We start from the raw sequence: 19,303 nt of genomic DNA, 5'->3' as shown, positions 1-19,303 counted from the left end.
AGCCACAGAAACACAGGCAAGCCTTGTGAGCGCTTTACAAATGCTGAGTGTGGTCATGGAAGCTTAGGGAGGTGGGTGACTACCAAGACAGGCAGTTCCGAAACACAAACCTGGCATTGCCCTGTACTCAACCCCAGGGGGAAAGCTCCCCCCCCCCTTCCATTCTATTCTTGCAAGTCGTTAACACCCCTGAAGGCATGTGGAATGCATAAGAACTCAATTTCCAAGAAGACTTTCCTACGGCATCAACATTATAATCTACCTATTCCACTTACACACTTACCTGCCCAGGTCTAACTCAATAAACTTTTTTTTTTTTATTAAAACATCTATCTCTGCAGTCAACAGCCTCACAGTCACGGTTCCCAGTGCCACGGTTTAATATAATCTTTGCAAAAAAAAAAAAAAAATCCTGCTCTGCTGCCAGAGAAAACGCTTACAACATCTTTAATTTATGACATGGGTGTAATCTCCCTCAAGCAGCAATCATGGAATGTTATCAGACTGCAACAAGATGGAGTTTATCATTCTGCTGCAATTACAATCATGCTCCCTTGACCTGCTGCCCCACCTAAGCAAGCAAATATTACAAAAAGACACAAATTAAAATTAGAAGCGATGTTTCTCCCTGTTTGGAGCAGAGAATTCACCATAAAAAGTATTACTTTACTTTTGAAGAGAATTTCAATGAGTCACGGTTCAGATATGCTGAAGTAGGGAAAACATTTCGCCTTTCAAATCACCTGGCAAAGGTGGTAACTACACACAGAGAGTGGATTTCAATTAGCTTTGGACACCCATTTCTACCAAAATGCCCGACTTGCATTTGGTTGATAATGGTGGCATCACAACATTCGATTTTGTGTGGTCCTAATGATCTGTGACTCCAAATAAGAAACAGAATTCCAGCACTACGTTGGCCTTTCATCTACTGCACAATTTGTTCCAGATCTGCGTTGACAGTGGATTTATTCAGCACAGCTCTACAAACAATCTGATCAAACAAGACGCTTTCTTAAAAAGCCACATCAAACACTTCGCACACATTCAGCATTGGTTGACTTATGGAACATGTTTAATATTACGGCTAAGGTTTAACTTCTCACGGACACATGTTGAGAACGTTTACGCTTCTAAAAATAGGAAGTCTTTGCTCCAGTCACACTTGACAGACACTTCCACACTGTTTTCAGTATTTATTATTTATTCCATAACTATCTTTAAAAACTTAAACACTTGGACACCGTAGATGATCATTTCCGTCAACAGTAATGCGTCTGTCAGGCAGGTTTTTTGAGGAAACACTCAAAACACCGGCAACTTGCATCTGCCTAATCCTGTTACGCCAACAGAAAGGTTTAATTATATCCAGAAAACAAGCTTTTTCCTTCTTATGGTCTTATGACAAAGACAAGCAGAGCTGGCCATTCACTCGGAGTCAAGCTCATAATAAGCAGTGAGCATCTAATAACCTTTTAAGGAGTGCCCTTCAAGGCACTTGCCTCCACACACCTCCTGGGTCAAGCCTTCAGGACCACGAGGGATAAGAGGCCTGTCACACTACACGGCTAATCCTGCAGTGGAAATTGTCGCCGAGATACGTCTCACATGAGCGCGCAGCGAGAGATGAAGGGCGGGGCAATATTTGAGACGATTTACTGATTGTGTGTGTGGAGGGTAGTGGGCGCGGTCTCGGCTTTGTGTGATTTTTACACAGACAGGGTGTCAAAAGACAGACTGGCCAACTTTTCGTTTTCATTTCCGTTCTGCAGCTGCATTAAGACAACCCGGGAGGTCTTGTCGTGACAGTGTGTGGGCTAACAGGATTGTTAAAATATCACACTGCTGTGTTTCGAATAATTGTTTTTCCTATTTTTAATTAAAAGAAAGACCATCTTTGCAGCTTATTAGGCCATTTAATGTCCAGGCATTTCATAAATGAATCTTATTGCTGTGGGAACATTGCAAGTGTGTTCTTCCCCGAGCATCTCTTGATGGCCAATTAGCTCACGTCAGCTTTATTTGCCTGGAGGCACATTTAAATTAAATGCCTAGCAACCAAACTCACATTATGTTTTCCTTCAAGCTCCATTTCATCGGTTACACATACATGTTAATTGTCCTTTTTGATATTGTTTTTTTTTTTATGAAAGCAGGCTCAGGGTACTTGGTGTTCAGGGAAGGCTCATTTGGGTTTATTATACAGGCAGACATTAAACATAGGACATGTCTAGAAAACTGTTTATTTATTCACGTAAAGCATATATGGCATGCTGGAGTGTAGCAATTAGGCTAAAATCAACTTGAACAAGCGTCCCGATTAAATCTAAACACATTTGAAATAATCTTACAGAAGCAATATAATTACTTCACTTTTTGTGTACTGTACTACTTGTCCTCTTTCTCAATCACCAAAAGGTACATACGGTAGTTTGTCACTTTGTTGCATACAACTAATTTACTTATTTATAGCCTATTTTTCTGCTGAAGATACAACAGCAAGTCAGTCTTGGTTCGATATGAGACCACATTTGTCTTATCTACAGTCATGCAATGTCATTATGGTGTGTTCCACAGGTCGGCCAGAATGGAATTACCTTTTGAGAGCTTGACACAACGTCAATCTCGGCAAGCTGGAAGCCAAACCACCACGACACATCCAGATAAGAAGTAATGACTTTGCCTTGCAATTACTGAAGGATGCCTGCCATTTTTCTTGCGCAATTTTCAATCAATACTTAATATTACAGATGCATGAATCCAATATGTCGTGGTTGCAAAGAACTAATTCCTTACAAACCATTTTGGTTCTGTCTTTTGCAAAGTCTGATGCGGAGAATTTAACTTTACAGATGAATGCCACATTCCAAACAGATGTTTCATTGTCTAAATACAAATCTCAGTCTTCAATGTTGTGATCCATGCTTGCATGCATCTTTGTGGGAAGGCTGCAAACAATCTGCATTGTTTTCATAGTTGTCATGTAGAGTAAAATGTCTGTCTTTGATACAGTCCCAAGGCAACAGCAGTTAATGCGGACCATCTCATGTCACGGAATGGGAACTACTTCTTTTTAAGACTCGATGGCAGTGGCATTAGCATTTTGGACACAAATGAATGGAGGCATTTGTTCCTGTGTCCTCTGAAAGACTATTAACGGGAGGTTTCGCAATTGCTCTTTTTTCAACGCACCCATGTTCAGGCATCGCGAATAATTGACATTGTAATAATTGCAGGATTGCAGATTGAGCTCATTTGTAATTTTTCTGAAAACAACACCTTCAACTCCTGAACATCAGCGCTTACTGCCCGATGACTGCTGAGATAGACTCCAGCAAGCATGTGACCCCTGAGGGGACAAGCTCTACAGAAAATAAATGGATGGATGATTAATACCTTGACCGATATTACGACATTGCCCAATGCTATGATATTGTATCAGCCAAAAAGGGCAAGGTTCAATAAATTTGCCAAAATGGGCTCTAGATTGATCTTTTTAATCTAAAAACATGTGTTCTGCTACTAAATGTCGACAAATGACCAACTATATAACCTTTTGACCTAGATTGCTTTGCAAACTCAGAAGATCTAAATGGATGTACTACTGTGGATTCTGACCTCAACTGTATATGGGTGACTAATCCCATGCACGATGAGTATTGATCTGCAACGGGTAGGACAGAGCATTGCCGCAGAGCAAATCATCATCAATGATGCTCTGTTAACCACAATATCATCAAATTGAATTAGCAAAGGAATGCATCCTGATTTTTCTCACATACACAAGCCATCCGCTTTTCCGCGCCCATCCCCCAGTTTGAAACAGCTTCCTGTGTGTCTTCCCAATATTGAACCCCATGTTTTCCAGCTCTTAAAAGAAGATAAATGAGGGCAAAGTCCCTAATTAGTCTCCTTTGTAGATTTTAAGAGGTTGTTGCAACTCATGCTTACTGCACACTTACTGCACACTCCAGCTCTCTGCTTTCCAGTATATGACACGGACCATGAATTCACCTCAACAATTTCATGTGGTCATGCCGTGAAGTCTCAGATGAAGCATCAAAATGTGCCGAGGCAGCACTACAGGGATAGCCATTAGTGTCCAAAGCTCTGTAGCTCTAATGATGATGGCTGCAGATTTGCTGTGGTCTGCATTGTCGGTAGCAGCCTCTCTAACATGAAATGTTCTTCAACATGCGCTTTGCAGATGCATTTACTGAACCGAGGCAGAGCAAACACAATTTCATGTGGTTTTCGCTTATGAGGACAAAGGCTATTCAAGATCAATAAAATAGATTTGAGGTGATGCCTGTTTTCTAAAATTTAAAGAGACAAGGTGACATTTAATTGACACTTTTGATGTTCTCCTATGAGGCTCTGGCAATTTCTTGGAAATCAAACGGCATAAAATACAGAAATGTCTTTCAGTAATTCTTTCCAAACCCCAAAATGTGTCAAAAGAAAGCAAGTCTGTTTTCTTCAGGACTGAGATAACTAAAGACAGCCCCGAAATAACTCATTTGTTTCTAAACAGCTTTGTAAAATGAGTGTTTTGTAAAACATGTCATGATTGTCTTATTCTGAGGAATGCCGTATGGTATGCTCCAAGCAGCAGGAGATTCGGGTCCTTGCACGACCTCCACAGAAAGACACCAGCCTAGTGAAGCCTTTGCCACACTTTCCAGTCTTGCTACGATCCAGCCACCCTGCAGGTGGTAAACAAAAAGAGGCGCTCAAGTCATAAAGAGGCCTCCATGTGGTATTAATGGAGCCAGGCTCTAAGCGGCAGAGGCAGACTTGTAGCCCGGCACACAGGAAGAGGCACAGCCATCTGCGAATGAGCTTGGGGAAACAGGGAATGCTCTCTGCTCGTGGATGTGACGCTAATGTTTCAAAAGGCGGCTGAGTTACACCGCGCAGTGCAGCCCGGGGGCCTATAAAGCTGCAGCTCAACAAGAATACACACCCTGGGGGAGTCAAAAACTGTGAACGGGCCCTCATGAGATGCCAAATGCCGAACTGCCACACATTCTGAAGAGGATAATAGCAATTCCATGACACAGGGTGCAAAGTGTGGGTTCAACTGGGGTGAGCAAGTCGAAGCAAGTGATTACTGAGGTGTAAAATAGCTTTAAAAAGCAACTATGCCCTTGTTGTTTATTTATTTGTGAGGGCAGACACCCGTGAATTCAACAACTGTCAGAAAAGTGACAGTCCTCAACATTACGTGCATCAATTATTTTGGGTTTGTGAAAACACAGAGCGGAACTGTCACTCCAAGATCTCGGTGCCCCTTCTAATTTATGGTGACCCCTGCTGAGACTTTTTTTTTTTCCAGAAAAGGAATTTATTACAGGCGACATCAATGTCATATAAAAGTGTGATTACACTTTCAGTGACACTTAGCACGTTAGTTCACATCTGGCCTAACTTCACAGATTGCTTAAACTCAGATTTCACACTCTGCCGTCAAATAAGGGAAAAAAAATCCCCAAAGGGTTACTGTACATATTAAATAAAATTCGATCCCATGGAACAAAAGGAATCTCTGCCGGTCGACCGTCCCCCAAAAATTTAAATACCGTTAAAAAGCATAACTGTGATCTGAATTATAAAAACTTCCCTGCTGTGAATGTTTTTGCCAGGCGACAAATAATTCCACGGCAATTCAGTCAAGCATGACTGAGTAGGATTGAATCTGCATTTCTGAGAAAAGTTGTCAAACACCGGATGTCCATGGTTTACCTAAACTATAAAAAGCCGATGGACTAACTACTCAATGAATATTTATCCATCTTCTGTTATCAAAGAAGAGAATTAGAGGCAAAGTCACTCAAGAAGTCAGTCAGAGAGTGCCATGAAGTCAATTTAAATGCAAATGTGACGACAAACTTTTCAAGGAGGTGTGGAGCTCTTGTCTGACTCACCGCTTTAAGGTTCGTGCCAGGAAGATGACATCATCTCAGAACCTGCAAGTCAGAAGGATGGAATATATCTCCTGATAGTGATTTCATATCAAAAGATGAACACCCAGCTATATATGTAATGTATTGTGAGATTTACAGCATTTTTTAACCTCTCTGTGATCATACAAACATATTTTTGAAAGAAGCATATTTCTTTGCAGAAAGAAGACTCAAAAGGTCACACCAGTGTGCAGTTAATGGGAGCAGGGGTCGCACTTTTAAAAATGTGGAGCTCTGCAAAGATGAATGAATTTGGAGCCGACCCAGTTTGGCACGACTGTTTCATTCATCAATTGTTTGATATAGGCTGGATTTACTTTGAGCAAGAAAGAAAATGACGTCTAGCTCTTAGTTGGAGATGCTTAGAAATAAGTAAACGACTTTTGGAGGCCAGCCTGACATTGACAAGCTGCTTAAGCAAAAATAAAGCAAAATGGATCTAAAAAACATCCTAACATACTGCGGCAGTGCAGTAAATTGTCAGAGCTTTGCCACAAGATCCATCCGGAACGTTTAGGTTGTTAGTAAGCTTTATACAATCCTCTCTGCCAATTAGGATGAAGAGATTAGGTCATCGGTTGTTCGTGAATTCTCAAATAAATTAAATAAGTCAATGGGACTGCTGTTACCCAAAACAAATACGGATTACAAAGCCAGTTCAGGTGCTTGTCCAATTAGTAAATTGGTCAGCCTTTGGTTTCATGAATCTAATCAAGCTTGATTTGCTTGCTAGTCTTCACATCGGGGGAAAAAAAGTATTCTGTGTGAAAGCTGCAGGTATCATTGGGCTAATACAAAGCCACTCACATCAGGATTTCATGTTCACACCAAACCAACATGGCCGACAGAGATCCGTGCCTGCTTAGGGTTCCTATCACCGTCCTCTTACAGGACCTATGAGAGCATCACAGGTATTAATGAGGTCCCACAGGAATCATTTGGATGCACAAGCGACCCCATCTTGCAGTCACCTCATTTCAGGCCCATTAATTGTCGCAGCACCTTCAAAATGACAAGAGAACTTTGCAGTCAGTGATACGGTTCAAATGAACGTCAACTTTACGTGTGCTTGCCAAAAACGAAGGCGCAATATGCATTTAACAGATAACACAGTTGATTCTTTCCAGGTTTTGTGCAAGATGACCTTCGTCTTTTAATCGCCTCAAAAAGGATTAATCGTTAAAAAAATGGCTGGATGAAATAGAGGGAAGTCCGAGCATCCCTGCTTAAGATGCAGCCCCCGCAACCCGACCCCGGACAAGCGGAAGATGAATGGATGTTGAAATTTCTCGAACGGATGTTAGAAATTAAACCAACTTTAGAGCTTTATTCGGACGGAATAACTTTGTGATAAAATTAAACAATTTTATCGAAAGAATGTGAGAATAATATGAGGGGCGTTTATCTTCGAGTCGAGTTCATCCTCCATGCCGCCTGTCTGTCACGTATGTCCACCCTCATCCTCCATGCCCTTCACTTGCATGTCCCAGGGGTCCCCTTGGATCCTTATCAAGAAGCTAGCACACAATAGCCTTCACTGAACACAAAGCTAGCAATAGCGTGCTCCTCTTTTCTATTCTTTACATTTGTCACCTTTATTCCAATGTTCTTTGTTCGCCTTCCCTCTGCATGCATGACTTGTCCCAAAGTCAACTTGCACGTTTTTGCTTTCACCAGTGTCATTTGGGCATAGCTGTCGTCTTTGTTGTTCCTTGGGGGGTCTGTTGGTGGCGTACAACACTGCTTTTTACATAAACATTGAATTTTATGGATGTGTCCAGTGCTGCCATGGTTCTGTTTGAGGCTCAAGATGACAGCTACCTCTCCACAGCATTTCAATTTATTATTATTATTTCATCTCTGTTAGTAACCTCGGTATTCAGTCATAAAATGTTTTCCAGCTCCCTTCCAGGTCTTCTCGGACCCACTCCGCTATCCCGAAAATATAGCTGATAAATATGCACATTGCCAGAATGCAGTCAGGCAAATCCTTCAATTCATCTTATCGCACTCACCCTTTGTGGATGTGGTTTGTGACTAACATGAAAGGAGAGAGCTCTGGTATTGCACGGCGCCAAAGCACTCTAAGCCTGTAGTTGGGAGCATGGGTCGCCGCTATAATTGCTTGGAGCTCTGGAGCCCCACCTGAACCTCATTCCGGGTCAGGGAACTTGCTCAGTGCCACATGTCACTTGATATTACCGCCAATCACACGGGGAAGAATAATCTCAAAAGCAATTTACCTAATTTCAAGATGCCCATGAGTAACATTACTAAACACAAACGCAAGAAGTGTCCGCACTGCTCTACCACATTTATAGACCACTAAGGCAGGTGATTCACGGTTGCCATGGTGATAATAGAGACACGCACGTCTCTTTTTTTACAAGCTACTGGAACATCCACATCACGCTGAAGCATGAATCATTCTAAGGTTACTCTATTGTTGTTTCTTATCGACAAAAGCTTTGGATACAACAATTGCTCATACTTTCAATCACAATGCAATGCATGTGAGAGCAAACATATGCACATACGGACTGTAATCACAGGTGTGTCTGTTGTCGGGCAAACAGCACATGAACAGGTGAAGCCTGCTTTCATCTCACATCTTCAATGCACGTTCACCTTCAGAGGCTGTTTGGGAAGTTGCGCAATCACAAAAAGTAAGGCACGCTTGGAACACTAGCTTGTGTGTTTTTCAGTTTCTGTGCGTATGGACCAAAGAGAGCAAACATTGCAAAGCCTCTGAAGTAGTCGGAAGTTTGATGTTTTCCCGACTTTGAAGGAAACATTTGATGCGTATTCACAATCAAGTGAGTGCGCCCACCGCTAAGATATGAAAAACGAGCCGTGTCTGCCGTGACAAAGGATGTTCTGTTTGCTGCATTTTGTGATCTAACTGATTCAAAGCATGAAAAGGTTCCATGAAATGCATCAGGTTGGAGCTGCATATTAAGAGGCCAGGGACCGTTTGACGCGGGTTCGTTGGGAGACGCAGGACACTTTGCTTGTCCAATTACTGGCTCTTGCTCAAATTGTTGGTGAGAAAGAGTCGACCTACTTCTGGACACAAAGCACCACTGCCCTGAATAGTGAGAGGCTGTAGAGCGTGTGTGATGACAAGTGCTATTACAAGCTCTTGTCTTTGGCCTACAAATTCACTTCCAGGTAATTATTGTGTATGTGTGCTTATGAGCAGAAATAGGATCTGCTCCACTGGAAGAGCAGCTTTGAGAAGGTGACATTAATTAAAGTCAGGCTGACCTTCACAAGGTCTACGTGTTAAGTAATTCAGCCATTTGGGGCGAGAGTAGATTAGCTATATTAAATGTCTTGAAATTTGCATACTATGAAAGGAAAACAAAAATATAACAGACAGGTTGAGTCCTGACCAACTGAAAACAAAAAGACTAGAGACTTCAAATATTGCGATTTTTTTTTAAGGCATCATTAATAATGAGAAAGTGCAGTAACATGACGGCATCTGAAATGAGGTGTTGGCTGTGTTAAGCAAGTGAGATAAATCAGGTCCATAAATTTATCAAGGGCAGCTGAGTGTACAACAGCTACACACATCCCCATCAATTACAGCAAGCTCTCAGCAACCACTGCTGGCCCGATCCAATATAATGTGCTTTTAATCACACACACTAAAGTCTCATCAGTCATTGTGATCTTGTCACGCAATTACGACCGGCAAAAGGAAAATGCCCTCGTCCACTTAAAAGTGTGTTTATTTCAATTAACTTTCTCACTCTGTCGTGTTGAAACTTGCGAGTTTCTGATATTTTCACAATCGAATGACAATATTGAGTTATGCTGCTCATTGAGAGTTAGAATGAAATTGATCGATCATGAATTCACAGGCAAGAAAAGCATAGTTTAAAAAATATCACAACTCGGGGCTTGACGTTATAACATTCTACCAACAACAGCTGATCAGCAAAGTCTTTCATTATTTTTAAGATAAGTTTCCAGCCAAGAGTCACATGTACAAAATACCAACAAACTGACAGCTATAATAAATTGCAGCATCTAACTTAGAAAACGAACTGCCCCCCCCCCCCCCCCCCAAAAAAAGTCACCATATTTCTTTTTAAAGAAAAGCACACCCAGAGGCATTATCATTTAAAAATAGCAGTTTCAGAAACTAACCTTCAGGTGCAACATAAGGCAGTCCTTCACCAAGTTGGCTAAAATCCTCTCAACCAGCCAAGCAGAGCAGATGGATATTCAGCGGCGTTTTGCCCGGCTTGCAGTGAGTGGCTCTGAGCCGTGGACCAGCCTCCCCTCCTCCTCTCGTGGATGCTGCTTGTGCCACTCCCCCCCACCGCCTCTGGAAGAAAAAAAAAGTAATAGCAGTTTCTTCCTCCGCCTCCACAAAGACCGACTCAAATAAAAGCAGGGACCCTGTCGCAGTCAATAGGTTTTAGAAAAACCCCATGGCAACGCAGAAAAAGCAGTGGGCAACTTCCCCACGTTGTGACCGGGTTAAAGACCCCCACCCAAAAAAATATAGTGACAGCGATGTTAGAATGTGCAGGTTTTACTGGTCAGAGGTGCAGTGAGGGGAGCGCGAACGTCAATGGATGAGGAGGATGCCGTTCATTGGTAGATGGGAGTGAACAAGTATTTCAGAATGAACTACACTGAACAATCACGTGAATATAAATCCACACTCACAACACAATGAGATTACCACAGAACATTTGATGCCTTCATTGGTTGGTCTTGAAAGTGGGAAAATGTAATAAATCAAATATTGCAACAGGATGAAAATAAGTATCACAAGAACAATTATTAATTATTATATATAAAAGCAGTAGAAATCTTTGAGATGCATTGAAAGTAGTTAATTGTTTTTATTCATGTGAATACCATGACTCTCTTTCTGTTGACTTTCTCAAAAAAGACAAACTAACCAAAGCAATTTATCAACTGTAACTGGTAGTGATGGGAAAATGAAGCTTCAAATTTGCTTCATGAACCATTTGTTATGTTGTTAGTCTAAATGTAGAGCTTTAAGACAATGGCATCTAGAAAAGTAAAAAAATAAATACATCTGATTCTCAAAGGGAATTTGAAGCTTCATTTTCCATCACACATTCTGTAATACGTGACTGTGGCTGTTGGCCGCACATTCATTATTTGAGTTTATGAATATGTTGTGTATTGCAACAAATAAATGTGATTAGTGACCATTGTGTAATGTAAGCAGGTGTTGATTCATTAAATTCACCATGTTAAATTTTCTCAAAATGTAACAGGGAATAGTTTGTAAGTGGTGTTTCAGAGTTAGGTCACACTCAGCTCTCTCAGCTGAATCACTGTCCCGTTCAATAACTCTGAAGGAGATACGATCACCATGGTAACCTCTAAGTGCAGTTTGATCCGCACATCCAATCAAACTCAGCTAATTGAAGTCTTTCAGATAATTGCCATCAGCTAATTGGACCGCTTTTCAAAGTCAATAAGTGTTTGCCAAACGTGCAGTTTTTTTTCCTCAATTTGGAACTACCTGCTTTGAACAATACACTGAATAGATTTAATTGTGCATCCTGACTAGGGTAACTTTTTTTATTATACATATGTGCGTGTACTATATAATATAATCAACAATGTAAGAAAACATAATGTGCCAAGGTATGTCTTGGACTTGCAGTAAATTGACATGTAACCACATAAATATCATTTCATGATAACACCGGTTTATTATATTGTCAGATGATGGTCTCTGAAGGGATGTTTGATTTTAGCATCTGTGACCGCATCAGATCATTAACAAATCTTTGAATCAGAGAAGCAGCCAGGAAAGGAAGGAGACAAATCAATTTGGTGACCTCAGACTCTTGGAGAAATTGAACGGATTCCCAACCGAAAAATGACGTAGTGGTTAGATTTTATCACTGTTGCGAGTAATAAGAGGCTCACTTCCCATCACTCACTGAGTCACTGTGTTGATTACACGAAACTGCATCAGGGCTGAATAAAAATCCATCATTGGGATTATTCGGTTGCAGTCGGGGAAAGATATTTTTGTCTTAAAAAGTGCAAACATATTTGCTTCCAAGTCCATCTTAGTCCTAAGGGAAATAACGACGGGTGCATGACTGACTCCAATTGGAAAAACAACACAAATTTTCTGTACCGCTCATTTAATTCATTGGCAATATTTTACTAAAGATTAAGAAAAATCTGAAATATAACATGTTTATCTAGAAAATGTTGAATTAGATGATATCAGCTTTTAAGATCTACATTCCGAATTGCATTGTCTCTTTATATCGGGTGTATATTTGAAACCAGAAAAAGGAAACGTGATGCTGTAATTTGACAAAGAACGGGAGCGAACAGATGTGAAAAACTGATTATGGTTTATCATAATCAGATTGAAATAATGGATTAAATGAGGCACACATGTAAAAAGATACTTTTGTGAGGTTTTCTATACTACAGTGAGTGCTCTCATCGAAACAAATTAGATTTGTGGAGCATCTGCTTCCTTTTTTTTCCAGAGGAGACTTCTTCATGTCTAGGTGTTAAATGTTTGACTGGAATCTGAGCTATTCTTGATATTGACTCTATATGTTGTTGCTAAAATCTATATAATACATATATTTTTTTATTTTATACAATTTTATGTTATATTATGCAATTTATAATTGTTGGAATTTTACTTTATTGAATTTCATGCTTAAGTCTGAGAATCAACTGTGATTTAACCCCAACTTTTGTAATGAGTTGCTTTATTGTCTTTGCATATTGAGTAATAAAATCCTGACACTTAACTTACAACTTATTTTGATACTACTTCATTTAGTGAAACCACATGGGCCTGTTTTACAACCTCTTCTCCGCTCACGCTCTTCGCCCCCGAAGCTGACTGCAGCCATCAAGTGGTTATGTAACATTATTCAGATTACTACATTGAATATTTCAGAAGAATTGCGACTGGGATATAAACAACTTGGAATGATAGCACCACCCCCGCAGACAGGGCAGGCCGAGAAGAAAAGATTGGAGCTGGTGCCATTGAAAAGCCTGAAAACAGAGGCAAACTCTGTCAAAGGTGTCAAAGTTCACATGCAGAGAATGAATGCACCCCCATCGGTTTGTTTCCGTGTGCTTGTTTTCCCTCTCTTTCTTTCTCTCTCTCTCTCTCTCTCTCTCTCTCTCTCTCTCTCTCTCTCTCTCTCTCTCTCTCTCTCTCTCTCTCTCTCTCTCTCTCTCTCTCTCTCTCTCTCTCTCTCTCTCTGGCTGTCTCTTTCTCCGCAGCGTTGAAACACTACGGGATTGAAATCCCTTCGCTGGTGTCTGCTGGGCTGCATAATGAGAATAAATGAGCTGGAAGTAAATAAGCAGGCTGTGTGTTGCTCACCACTCCATACCAGTCACATATAGCCTTTCATCAAAAATGAAGATGGATTATGTTGGCAAAAGGTCAGAACAATAGTGCAGTGTTCGGTGAGGAAACCCCAAGAAGCACAACTCCACAATATATAAATTGTTTAGCACACAAGCGTCTTCAAACTGATTTTATTTTAATTTTGAATTGGGTTTTTAGTTGATCAATTTCATCCAAATGAATGCCATATCAGCTTCCCAGCTGCTCTTGCATACTGCATCAATTAGCAATGCATACCACAACCTTATTTTCAATACATAATTAATATCAGCAGCAGGTGGAATGGGGGTGTTTTTCTTGGGCGATCGTGCCATCTCTCCAGCAACAATGTTCATTTCCTTTTTCATGAGAGCAACAAGGAGCATGGGCAGACTAGATATTAGTCGGGAGATTCACAAGTGTCTGGTAAAAGGTAGGTGGGGGGGCTCGCTGTATGAAATCTGTTTCCATAGCAATGCACATATTGCCGTTCTAAAATGTGAGCAGGATCGGAGACTAGTGCCAGTGAGTGTCAGTCATTTTATAAATAAGGGAATGGGGAATACGCTACCCCCCGTCTGACCGTAATATAACTGTCACACTCGGTGATAAAGATGAAGTGTTCTTATTGCATATGTGCATTTGTGTTTGGCACAGTTGTTTTTTGCGGCTTAGCGCGCACTCAGGAGATAATTTATTTAGCAGTGCATAGATCCAGTCTGTGAATGCGTTGTCTTTATTGTTGAGAATAAAGAGACACATCTGTACAATAGAAGCTGGCTTCATTTCACCATCATACATATTTAAGCAGCAAGAACAAGAGAGGCCTTTCCGGCTTTTCTTTCGTACACCTCAACTTTGAGATGAAATCATTTCATGAATGCAATCGACCATGTTGGGAAAGACGTGAATGAGAAGAGAAATGAGGCCTTTCTTCTCGAGGATGAATGTGATTTGATTATTTGATAACGACATTGCTATGGAATTGGATGAACACAATGGGTGGCCGATCATGCAAGTAATTGTTTCCAGCTTTTATTCAAATCACTGAATCATATATGCAATATGTACAATCTCCAATATGATGCAACAATTAAGGAATACATAATTATGTTCATTAATTATTTGACTAAGAGGCTGATAAACAGCACCATGAGAAAAACACATACGACACAATTTCCTTCATCTCGGCGGTAGTGAGCATGCCTGACTGGAAGAACATTTGGCAAGGGTTGAATGAGAAATGATGTTCCGGTGGGGTGGGGGTATGGTGGTAATGTAACTGTGCCCGTGGGAGAACACTGTTAGTTATTTCATCCACTTCAACTCAATGTTTGCAAGAGCCTTCAGAGGTGTGACTAAAATATTTAAAACAAATATTGATTTTCTTCATTGAATCTTGCAATTACAAATAAATTGTATGTGTAATGTAGGATGGGCTTCCTCTGGTGTTGAAATCTAACGTTGGTAAAAAGGTATCAATTATACAACTGTAATTTTTTTTTTTTGGTGTTTGAAACTTGTGCAGAAAATGGTCACTGAAACATTGCGGCATACCCAATCGGTTGTGGAGTCTGCTTTAAACCGTCAGACTTAGGCAAAGTGAATCAAGTGTGTTTATTCCTATTGTCTGTCTGTAACATATCCTTGTCCCAATTTACTGCCAGTTCCTTAGTAGCCTCTTTCCTGTTCCTGCATTCGGATGAAACATCCTAGATCTTGTCACCCGTCTAATGTGGACACGTGACCTGATCTCTAAGAGTCGGGAGTCTTGTCGGTGAGGCAGAGGAAATGGCACATGTGCCGTCAAGGAGGCGAGCAGCAGTGATTCAGGGCTGCCTGACTGATGTCACTTTGACAGAGAACAGAAAGGACTGTGTTGGTGTCAGCAGGGAGCCAGACGCCAACACGCCACGATCCCTCTTCGACTACACTAGCCGCTATTAATGGCCTTCACCTCAAAGGAACCCCCACCCGCACAACCCGATGAGAGTGATTAATACATCTTTCCCACTTATAATTTGTGTCACAGTATGTTGATCCGATTGGACCTCATTATTCATATTATATTGGATTTAGCATTTCCAATGTATTATTACAGAGCATAATCACTCCCATCCCCCGAAAAAATATTAGGTAGTAAACCAATAACAAAAACTTTCAATGGGAGTCTGAAAACAAGTAGCTGCTTTTGTTACCATGGCGATAAGGCTTACATGGAACTCAGGAAGTCAATTAGCAATCTGGCTGCATCTCATTAAATGTCTGGCAGCGCTGAGAGCCGGGCGGTTTTAACATTTGAGACCAGCCACCAGTGGGAAGATTGAACTCCTCGCTCCCTTTAAATGCTTTAATGGAACTTTTAGGGGGATCAGGACAGAGCACATGCTATTGTCTACACATTCTTTGCCGTGTGCAAAAAAACAAATTAAAAAATTGGAAGCTGGGGACAAACACCAAAGAACCCACCATGAAATCTATCCAAGCAACTAAGTCCTGAGTAGACAGACACCACACACATTGGATTCTCATTTAGTATTCTTTATGCAAACGAGACATTGATGAACACTGGTACAATACCTGGGCTGGGTGAATGTGCCCAAGTTAGCATCCAGTTAATTTCCATTACCATGGTAGGTGCATTCCGCAAAATACGGGCGTTTCTAATAATTATATTTACAAACAAATACACGAGTGTTTATATTTGCATGAGCCTCCAGAAATAAACAGACGTTGCTTGCTGCTCTGTCTTTTAGCTTTGTTATGTCTCTAGGGATCAAGGGTGGAGCACAAACACTGAGCAACACCACCAAAGTAACCTTCCAGACAGCTCGCTCCCCTCCCTTCCCCCCCGTCACTTCCATCTGAATTCCAAACAGCATCAAACCCCTGCCACCAAAAACCAATATGGATTCGCCAAATGAATTGCCGAGCTTGTTATCAGGCTGCAGGTAGGTGGGAAAAAATGCTAATGCTCTCTGTTCATTATCGCCATTGACCAGTTTCATTGTAGGACCTGATGAATGCGCAGGCCGAGTGCATTCAGCAGCGTGGCTTCCTGTCATCGTGTGTGACAAGTGCATGACTTCAGCGTGCCCCCGGGGCAGCTGTGTGGGGATGCCGCATATCTTCCTCATCACACAAAATAAAGGGGGACTTTGATGCTATCATCCCCTGCACACGAGACACTACGTACAGTCACTGTCACACAACAGCAGATTTCCATTTCCCCAGTAATTGAGTTTCTGTCTCCCCACTTGTGTTTACAGGAAGCGCCCACCAAACCAGCGTCACACCAAAGCACCCACCAAACCAGCGTTACACCAAAGCACCTGGACACTTCTTGAATTAGAATACCAGCTCCAAGTCTTGTACTTCAGACATAAATGCGACAAAACTTATATAAATGGAAGCCTAAGGAAATTATATCGATGTGATCAGTTTGGACGCCGCGGTGCCCCCTCGTGCATTTCCAAGGCTCTGGACTTGCATGATGGAGTTAATCGTTCGGCTATATGATTGCGTGGGGTTACTTGACTCCATTCAGGGAAACCCAGACTTCCCTCTCTTTTGCCACCAGATCCCTCCCTCCCTTCAAACGACAATTAAAACGGTGAAGGTTATGCGCTGCTGCCCTCTAGTGGTAAAACTAAGAGTTACATTCTCCTCCCAGCCTACTTACATTTCTTGTCTCGGTCGCCCTCTGCAGACCATTTGTGTTCTATAAATTACAGCCCAACAAGGCACACAGGTTCAGAAAAAAGTCACACGTTGCAGCCTCACAGTTGATATGCTTGTTATTCCAAATAGATCCCACGACAATGATTGCAACCAATTATAGCAACCTGGTGTATAATTCAGCATAATTATTTTTGAATGCCTTCCCACAAAGGGGAAAGAGATGACTCCCCTATAAAAACACTTTTGAATTTCAGGTTCTTTTCATACTCCCCTTGACTTTGACCTCCCCTTGCCACCGGGGTATTGCATTATTTCCTTGGAAAATTGTCTTTTTAATATAATTAAAGTCCCCTTTTTCTCCTGTGTCAGCAGGGTATATTGTGGCGGGTCAATAGAGCACCGATGTAACAGCGGGAAGATGAATCTTGGGAACGACTCCTATTCATACCCTTGAGCAAGGTGCTTGTTCTTACAAGCGTAATTGGCCCTTCAGCAAAGTTACACTTGTTCTCCATGTACAAAACATCATACATCAAAAAGACTCATGCCTCCTCCAGTATTTTACAGTAGCTCCAAAATAAAAAAAGTATAATATATATTAATATTTCTTAGTGTAGAGTGGAGTGGCTCAGTAATTTCAGAGTAATTGTTTTATTCAAGTACTGGCACACTGGTTCCACCAGGGGATGAAAATAGTGCAGAAAACACACACACTCTTGTGCTCACTATATACTATATACTTTATAAGAAGAAAAGGAAAAACTTTGATGTTCTTCGCACAAGATTTTGTAGGAATTTGTAGTCCGGATTCATACATGAGAATATCCAGCCTTGATGGCACCTGCTGGTTTGAATGAATTAGATTTTTGCTTTTCACACTAACACCGCCTCCTGCCATGTGTCAATTGCAGTCTAATCACACAGCCCACACCTTCTGTTAGGGTTGACAAATTATTGTGATCGTATGATTGTGTTGAAATGTGGACTAGAATCATCAACTTTGTTGAAACCTTTCACCTTTCCTTGACTCTGGAAAGTTTCCACATTCAGTTGTTGAAACTTTCCAAATGATGTGGAAACATTCTTGCTTAGTTAGTTATCTAAAGTGCTCCACTAGTTTCTATTTCCAAAACCTTGTAAAACAAAGAGCTCAGACCCTCTGCACTGATTAACCAGGTTGCACAGGTGATGCCCGAATCCTGTTCACTCTCACCCCCACCCTGCCTTCTCTCGATAAATATTCCCTTGCAAGAGGCGCATATCAGACTGCTTTCAAGCACCTCCGTACCACACAAGGTGCTGATGACTTTCTCCGCTTGCAAGCGTAAAATGGCCAAACTGTCTCACGTGTGGTTCTTGCAAAAATGTTAGAGTGAGGAACACTAACACCTTCTGCTGTCAACCTTCTGAGTGGAGTCGAGGAGAGAGCCAAACATGGCACACATGCCTCGAGACATACTGGCCTGTTTAAATTAAGTGAAGTGGCACATGGAACAAAGCAATGCTGGTCCAAAGCTAAATTTATCCATCGATGAAGTAACTCCACATTCCCCACTTGTAGGGACATAAATAATTCAAAAACCGCACCGGTCCAAGACCTTCATATGTAGAATGTTAGCATAATCATCATACAGCAGCATGTAGTACTTGTGTGAAACCCTTGCAATTGCACAGAACTCTGTGGGTACTAATCAAGAAAGACGAGAAGGACCATCAGCTCTGTTGACACACCACTCACTGCAAAATAGAAACAATATATCCTACTGAGAGCATAACTCAAAACAGAATTTATATTTCTGAGACAATCTGAGTCGAGGCACCCGCACGGCTGTTCCAACAATCGGTCTGCATAACCATAGACATTCTGTACAAACTGTCCAGGAGAGTCTCAGCCTAACCGTTGTCCTCATCGGGTTATTCAATGTGATTGCAGCTGGGACAAATGTTCCCATTCCGTGGCGTCTGGCACTTTGGCGAAGTGTTTTCTTCACAAATAAATCCCGGTTTTGACTATACGCCTAGGCAGATGGCAGACTGCATGAATGGCGTTGTGCGTGTTTGTGGTTTGCTGATGGTCTGGTGTGGGCATTGATATGATATGGACAACAAATACAGTACAGGAGCATTTTATTGATGGTATTTGGAATGCATAATCCTTCGTGAGAAGTCCAGGGTTACCTTAAAAATGTATTTCGAGACAGTTGTCTGTTAAAAAAAAGCTGTTAAAATCTGTTAAAAAATTACAAATGTAACCCAGGTGCCAACATAT

This window comes from Syngnathus leptorhynchus, chromosome 11 (genome assembly GCF_054491065.1).
Source record: "Syngnathus leptorhynchus isolate UIUO chromosome 11, UIUO_Slep, whole genome shotgun sequence".
Taxonomy (NCBI): domain Eukaryota; kingdom Metazoa; phylum Chordata; class Actinopteri; order Syngnathiformes; family Syngnathidae; genus Syngnathus; species Syngnathus leptorhynchus.
Note: the sequence above shows the minus strand (reverse complement) of the source record.